The sequence below is a fragment of the Vicugna pacos genome, chromosome 1 (genome assembly GCF_048564905.1).
Source record: "Vicugna pacos chromosome 1, VicPac4, whole genome shotgun sequence".
In the NCBI taxonomy this organism is placed as follows: domain Eukaryota; kingdom Metazoa; phylum Chordata; class Mammalia; order Artiodactyla; family Camelidae; genus Vicugna; species Vicugna pacos.
Genome location: NC_132987.1, coordinates 17,179,783 through 17,188,266, shown reverse-complemented (window position 1 = coordinate 17,188,266; position 8,484 = coordinate 17,179,783).

Below are 8,484 nucleotides of genomic sequence, written 5' to 3'. Positions count from 1 at the left end.
AGGCTTGTAAGAGCTCCCGTAGAGGGCAAGGTTGGGTCTGAGTGTTTTTGTCCTTTACTTCTCCCAGCCTGCTGAGACTGGTACCACTAGGCTGCTCATGGAGTTCCTCCCTTTCACCTCACTTCATGGGCAATTTACATCTTGCAAATTTAACTTGCCTATACAATCTATTTTTTTTTTGTATGAGTCCAAATTCACCACACAATAAGCCAATAAATCAGGAGACATGGTACTGGGGGCAAGGAATAATGACTCAGAAAGCCAACAGACCAATAAAGATGGGGGACTAATGTTCTAGAGAGCCATCTTACCCAAGTCAGAATTCAGGCTCCTTTTATACTAAAAAGGGGAGGGGGTGTGTTTGGTTGTTGCAAACATCTTGTTGTCTGAATCCTTTGTTCTTGCAACCATCCGCGTAGGTCAAGTCACGGTGTTCCTATAAACTTCCAACAAGACAAATATGATTCTCTGTTCTGCAGCTTTTTATCTTTATATGAATGGAAAAGGTCAGAGCCTTGAGAATGGGCTGTTCTGTATATTTCAGGCATAGGCAACATTCTTTTACAAAAGGTGTGAACCAGCATGACTAAGCACAGGAAACAGAACACTGGGGTAGAGTTAAAGGAATAGAGCTAACATGGAGTCACATTTGTTCTTCCCTGTTACACTGTTTCTTGAGAACTTAGGACTAAACCTGACTTAGGAAAGCCCTGCCACCACTCTGCACACCCATGCTCAGTTTTCTAAACAAGAGTTTGTGATATACTATGCCATCTGCTTTGGAGAAATGGCCTTTGGCAGTTGTGTCTGAGGCCTGCAACCATCAGGATCCTCTGTTGGTATCTTTCTACATCACATTTGACTTTCACAGCATTATTTCCCCATTCATCATGATTGGAGATTTCAGCTGTTCTCGAATTTCATTGAATAATTCATTGAAAATGGACTTGTGTTTCAGTTTCATATTTTCCTATTGCTTCCAGGTGATTTTCTACATTTTAAGACTAGAATTTCTCTTCTCCTCTTACTCTACCCCAGCATTGTCTTTTTAATACAACTCGTTCTACTTAGTAATACAGTATACTGAATATCTTTCAATGTTGAGTGACTTTTCTAAAACAAACAAGCTTGCATATTTGATAGGCTATATTCCTGGGCAGTTGTTACAATTTGATCACGACAAGGATCCCAGGGTTGTTCTACTGAAACTATTTCATGAACGGGGATTTCATTCCTAACCAAGTTCCTGGCCCTTAGCTTTTGATGGGAATGTTTTTAGATTTGACCAACTATGAATAATACCGTGTACAGACAGATGACTATATCACAACAAAAACAACAACAACAACAAAGTAATAAGTGTTAAGTGCAGGTGAAGTAACTGAATAAATAAGGTTATACTATGACTCTTATTCATAAATTTTGAGTCAATACATCAATAAGGGAAAAGATATGAATTTATAAGAAAATAGGCATTAGAGTTGATTGCCATCAGAGCCAAAGGAGTCAGCTGGCCAATGTAGTTGGCCTGGAGCCAGCAAGTGGTCAATGTATTTGTCCAGTAACAAGTAGACCAATAATAGGTCCCACAAAAATGTTTTCTGAAATAATGGAGGAGCCTAGTATGGAACACAGAAGGAGATGAGGGTGCAGCTGCTGTTCGGGTGGAGAATGTGGTCTAACTTCCCTCTCTCCTGTAAGTGGTCACCAGGACCATCCTGCTGCTACAGGAAAAATAGGGTGGGAGAGGATGGCCATGTCCCAGGTCTCAGGTGAGTCCTTGGGACACACCCGGCCAGGTGAGGGTCCTTGGCTTTGTGCAGGAAAGAATTCAAGAGCGAGCTATAGTTGAGCAAAACTAGATTATTCAGAGGAATAATAGACCACAGACCAAGTGTAGGACATCTCAGAAGGCCAGAGAGGCCACAAGACGTGGGGTTGAGTGTTTAGTTTAAAGTTAAAGTAGTTATACACGCCGTAGACAGAGCACAGTCAGTCTCACTCAGAAGGGAGAGCAGCCACAAGGTGCAGGGCTGTTAGTTTTTATGGACTCGATAGCTGCATAAGTGGGGAGGTTATTCCAACTGCTTTTGGGGAAGGGGCTGGGATTCCCAGGAACTGGGCCACCACCCACTTTTTTACCTTTTCTGGTCAGTCTCAGAACCATCCTGGTGCCTGTGGGAGTGCCATTCAGCATGCTAATACATTACAATGACCATATAATGAAGCTCAAGGTCTACTGGGAGTTGAATCTTCTGCCATCTTGGTGCTCACTGCTGTGTCATTCCTTTAATGATTGTGCCCTGCCCCCTTCCTGCCTGCCCCACTGTAGTTCTCACAGTAGCTTCCCTCAGTCTTTGCCTTGGCAACTCACTGCCTGTCACCTCCCTCTGGTGTCTGGGCTCCAGAAATACCTGTCTGCTCTCAGTTCCTTTAATCAGCCAAACTCTTTTCCAACTTAGAAGCTTCAGACATGTTGTCCCCTCTGCTTGGCACACTCTTCCTCTGCTCCCTCTTATCGACTTCCATTCCTTCCTGAAATGCCCCCTCCTCCATGAAGCTTGCCCTCATGCTCCATGGAACTCTTACTTGCCTTATCAGTCTGCCCTGTGTATGCCTATGTCCCTCAGTCTAGTGTCAGTTCCCTGAGGCAAGGGCCATGTCTCAGTCTTCTTGATATAGGTTTATTATGTATTTATTTAGTTTTAATTGACCTCCTTACTTTAAAATTTTTTTTTGAGGTAGAATCTGATTCTGAAAAAAAATTCCCATGAGTAATCAATGTCATGGTTAAAAATGAAGATAAAACAAAGGTCAGAAACCATAAGGAATAGGTGGAAATGATTGTACCTAGTGTGAACTAATTCCTGAAAGTGAAATGTGAACTTATGCCTGCAAAGGAATTACTTACCTCTGTCTCTTGTCCAGCCTCAGCATAGGGGCTTACACCTCCTGAACATTAAGTACTAAGAGTGTAACTGAGTTGCCCGCCTCCAAAAGCCAAGTAAGAGCAATGAATTCAGCAGCACAGGTGGCTAGAGGCTGGGCAATCCCCACCTGTTTTAGTTACTGGATTTTTTTTTAACCTTTGGCTTGTCATCTACATGCTGCTCCTGAGACAGATGGGAGAAATGTGGTTTGAGAAAAGCTACCCGGGGCTACCTGGGTCACAAACTCCACACACCAGGCTCACAGGCGCAGCGTGGGGGCTGCAGGACTCTCCTTCCTGCCTCTCTAGGGGCTGCAGCTGGCCCAGGCTCCTGCTGGGACAGCCTGTGCTCTCCAAGTCACATCACCTTGCTTCTCCCCTCTAATGTCATGGCTTATCTGCCCTTCTTATCAGAACCGTCCTGCGAGCAGTGCCTTTTCCTTTTATCTGCCTCTTTTAAGTATTTAAAAGATTGAATGCAGTCCTTTTTCTCTTAGTCTGTCCTCCACTTCCCTCCTTTCCCCTCAGGCAGGCTTTGTTCCACCCACGGTATGCTGCTCCCTGCCCAGCAGGTGACCCAGCCGGAAAAGGCAGCCACATACCACCTTCGCAGTTGTGGTCCCCTGGGGGAAGCCGAAACCATCTAAACTGATCCTTTGTCCACTTGTAGCATATGACAGATATGAGAAAGAAATGTTGATGAGGATAAAAAAAAAACTATTTAAAATTGTTTGTAATTCCCCTGCCTCATGGGCAGGCGTGTTTCCTGGTAGCAGGAGGCCCCTTCGTAAGTTAAATGCCTTCAGCAGTAGAGGATGGGAAGTCCAGAGGCAGAGAAATTCTCTGCAAGAGGATGCAAGTTCTGGAGCAGAGTTGCATTGCTCTGTGTGCTAAGGGGGTGAGAGTAAATGAGGTGGGGATAGAGAAATCCAGGAGGAAGGAGACAAGGATGACCAAGGCCAGACCCTGTGGTATATGGGGGATGAGAAAGAGAGAAGAGAGGATAGGGCCGTACCCCAACTCAGGGCCCCCCATCAACGACGTATGTAAATGGGTTTTTTGTGGGAAATGCCATGTATTGTGCAGCCATGTTCTGGGATCTTTCATCGAAATGATTAAAAGCATGGTATCCTTATAGAGTTACATTTCTTATGGAAGAGAGTGGTGAAGAGCTTGGGTTGTCAAGTTGGAAGGGTTGGGGCAGAACAAAATCAGCCTGCTCCAACCTTGACTCTGACTTTGACTGATAACGCTTATGCATGATATTTGCTCCAGTCACCAACCCATGTCTCCCGGTCATGATTGTCCTACATGGTAAAAAAGAGCCCCCAAGCCAAGATGCCTTGGAGAGAAACATTTTCCAGAACTTCAATGGCTAAAGGCCAAAAGATTGAAGTTTTTTTTTCTAGTGAGAACGTAACATAATTAACAACAATTACTATACATTTTAAAACTCTAATTTATAAACGGTATTGCTAATTTATGAACGGTAAATTAAATAGCTAATTTATAAATGGTATATATTACAAGGTTTATATGCATCCAACTTTGGTGTGCTCGTAAAATTATCATAACCTTAAATGTGTTTATTCAGCCAGTTATTCCAAATGTGTTTATTAGAATCAGTTTAAGTTTTGGTTTGAAGTGAAATTATCAGCTGCTGAACTCAAATATAGCAGCCCTTTATTTTTTTTCCAGTTTGTATAAAACACTATGGCAAGCACGAGAAGCAATTACAGTTTTCAAGACTGTATCCTCCATGATTTCCAGTAGATGACATTAAAAAAAAAATTAGTCCATTTTGACTTTAGAGTTCTTGTGTAGGTTTCTGCAGAGTTTCAGAGCATACTAGTAAAATTCTCAGATGACACAGCAGAGACTCTTGGCATAGGTTCAGGAGCCCAGGAGCCTTCTCCAAAGCAGAATTCACTTTGTATCTGTATAATAGGGGCTGTTCATGACAGTTGTCCATCTGAGGGATTTAGGACAGGATAAGGGATATCTTTGGAGAAAACAAGTTATTCTGTCTCTGAGTGACCCAGAATGCCTCCTCCATCATACCCTAAAGCAAGTATAGTGTCCAGCCCCACGAAACCAGATGATGTTCCAAATCCATGAACAGAGAGAACATAGGGAGACCAAAAGACTCTCCAAGTGATGGAGTCCCTAACTCTGCAGATAAGAGTGTCTGTCATGTTCTGCCAGAGCCTAGAAGATGGAAGCCAGCATTTGTCTCACTTTGTGTGGTAGGGGCTATGAAATAGTGCAGTCATGATACACTATAAAATAAGACATTATGTTAGTATCTGGCATCAGTATAACAAAAGGGGGAAAGTTTGCATAGACACAATTGGGTCATCTTTAGAGGAAGATGGAGCTCAGTTAAAATAAAGATATTGCTCTGCCCAGTATCTGAGGGAGGGATGACGCTTTTAACTATATTTAGATATACTGGTTGGGACTGGAGCAGGGTGGGTGGAAGGGAGTAACTGGGTTTGTTCATCATGTCAATTAATTAATTGTTGCATTTTAAAATATATGATAAATTAAACATTTTTGACTGAGTTTACCTATGTGGATTTGAAAGATGAGCTGGATTTGGGCAGGCAGAGATTAAGGGATGGGAAGGTTGACATTCCCAGGATGGAAAGCAAAATAGGCAAAAAGGTGGGGATGGGGATGGGTGTGATGCTGGAGAAAACAAGCTGTAATGTTGGAGAAAGAAGGCAGAAGCTCTTTAGTGTGCATCTTGGAGTTAAACTCAGAAGGATGACCTCAAAGGTATAGAGCAACAGGAATGGATGGAGCCTGGGAGCTCCACAAAGAAGCCTTTGAAGTCAGACCTGCAGCGGTGTGAGCTGGGCTTGGCTGCTGGCAGTGGGAGCAGAGAGTAAGGGGGTACATCCAAGGGGCATTTCAGGAGAGGGATGATGTGATTTGGTGACAAATCAGCTGCCGAACCAAAAGACTGAAGTGAAAGATATCTTCAGATCTTCACTGGGAGACCAGAAGAGTTCTGGTGCCCTTGAGTAAAATGGTGAAGCTGAGAGGGAATTCAGCTTGAAAGAAAATGAAGAAAAGGGGTTAAGGCTGCGTTTTGGTTCCGTTGAATCTGGTGTGACATTGGAGTATCCAAGTGTGTTCTGAAAAGGTGAGAGATCAGGGCAGAAGTTGTCGATCTAAAAGTTATCCACATTGATTCTACACTGATAAAAGTGGGTGAAATCTCAGAGTGAAAATAAAGGCATAGGTTCCTACTCTAAGAATCGGGAACTGGTGCTACATGAGTTTTTTATGTAGTTATTTTTGGCCGTCGGCACTACATTTCATTCAATTGATGATAACAGTAAGATTGGGGAAACATATTTCCTGTTTTTCTATAGGTTTTCCATTATTTCTCTAGTCAAATTTATCCATTACCATCAAGAAGCTATATTTGTTTTAGTGATGAACTTTCCTCTAGCAAACATTAAAACAGAGTCCTGTCTAGCTGCAGATTTTTTTAAATGACACAAACACAACCAATTTTCCCCCTTAATTTTCAATTCTGAGCTTTCTGACGATGAACTGCACTGTGGTAGAAGAGAGAGGAGGAAGGCAGTGGGTAGAGACAGATCTTTTTATAAAGATCAGCAATTCTCCATGCTTTTATCCCAGGCAAAGATTACATTTAACACCCAGGGGTCTCAGCTGCCTCAGATCCTTTTCAGGACGAGGAGCTGTGGCACTGCAGATAGTTTGGGGTGTCCTTTCATTTTTTGACAGTATTAAATATAGACCCCTGTGAGCCATAAATCAGTGATTTATCTAAGAATAAATCGTATCTGTAATAAGGGACCACTTCTTTTAAATCGGGCAGTGCATTATATTAAACAGGCAGACTTGCTCAAACATACAAACTGTATCAGCCAGCCATTTTTAATGAATACAACTTAAAATTTCTCTTTCTTGGGGAGAAAGCTATTTCCCTTCAAAAGGGCAAAATGGAGGGACTTGCTGAGTTTTGTTGGCTATTGTGTACATTTTATTTAATCTTTCAGCTACAGGGAGAGTTAAGTTTCCTCCCAGATTTTTCACTATGGAGGCTACATATTCGGGAAGAGGAAGAAAAAAAATAACGGGAGACCCCCTCAGGAGCTAAATATGGTGGTGGGACAGCGCCCGACATGGACTGATTCTGCTTGTGTGAGTGTTAGCATTTCACACCGCATGTGCTCCGTGTCATCTCGGGGTTTGGGTGGACCTCATTTGCTATGGTGTCCCTGGTGTTTAGCAGCTATCTGCTGAATAGATACATTTTGTCTGCTATAATGGTATGATTATGGCTTAAGTATTCATATTCCATCTCTGGCTACTCTGGTTTACCAGAGTTGTGATTTGTCCCTTTACCACTGTTAGGCAGGACACAGAGCTGGAGAAGAGAAAAGGATTTTAATTATAAAAATGCACCCTTTATTTTCATCCATAAGATGATGTTTTATAAGCATTTACATTTCTGATAGAAGACACTGCTGTGTTTTGTTTAGATTCATTTTAGTTAATAGATTTCAGTGATGGGCAGTGAAAAGAAGGGTGTGGGCATGTGCAGAAAGGAAGCTGTGTCCTTTAAAGTGCTATAACCTGACAGACCTGGCTGTGCATTAAAATGAATAAATAGCTCAATTATATACACATGTGAAATTTGAACAACAAATGAAGGTAGAAATAAACATGATAAAGACACCTGTTTCTGGCTATATAGTGAACTAAAATATTGTGAAAACCCCTCTCATGTAAAATACTTGAAAGTGCTGGTTAAAACATTTAACTATACATAGGTTTAATTCACAGCTAAGCTGACCAAAGGGAGAACAATACTTAAGGCTGAAAATAATACTAAAGCAATAATCCAGAAAAATAAGTGGACAATGAGCCAATGGCACCCCTGGGATAGCTGCCTTTTCCAAACAAATTCGAGCTTCCATTTTCAAGGGCTGATCCAAGAACAGGTACAAGGCTTAAGGTCAATAGGCACCATAAGTGAGAGATTCCTCACTCTGTCTATAAATAGCAAACTCAGACCACAAAGCCCAGATTTCCTAACTATCAGGCACAACATATAAAATAAGCACACATAAATATTTGAAGGGATCAAAGAAGAAATTTAACCTATGATTATCAAAGAAAAGACTGAGAAGGAGGCAGGTTTTAAAGAGAACCAAACAGAACCTCCAGAAACAAATATATAATACTTGAGATTAAAAAATAATGTATGGCTTAAAGGCCAACTAGACATGGCTGGATAAAGAATTGATGAATTAGAATATGAATCTGAAAAATTATTCAGCATGTAGTATAGAGAGGCAAAGAGATGAAGTAACACCCATCAAATCAGACTCCCAGAAGAACAGAACCAAGCTAATGAAGAAGAAATAATATTTTAAGAGATAATAGATGAGAATTTTTCTGCATTGATGAGAGATAAGAATTATAATATTCAAAATAAATAAAAATAAATCTATGTTTAGTCATATTACAGGGAATACCTAAGAAGAAGAGAGAATCTTTAATACAGT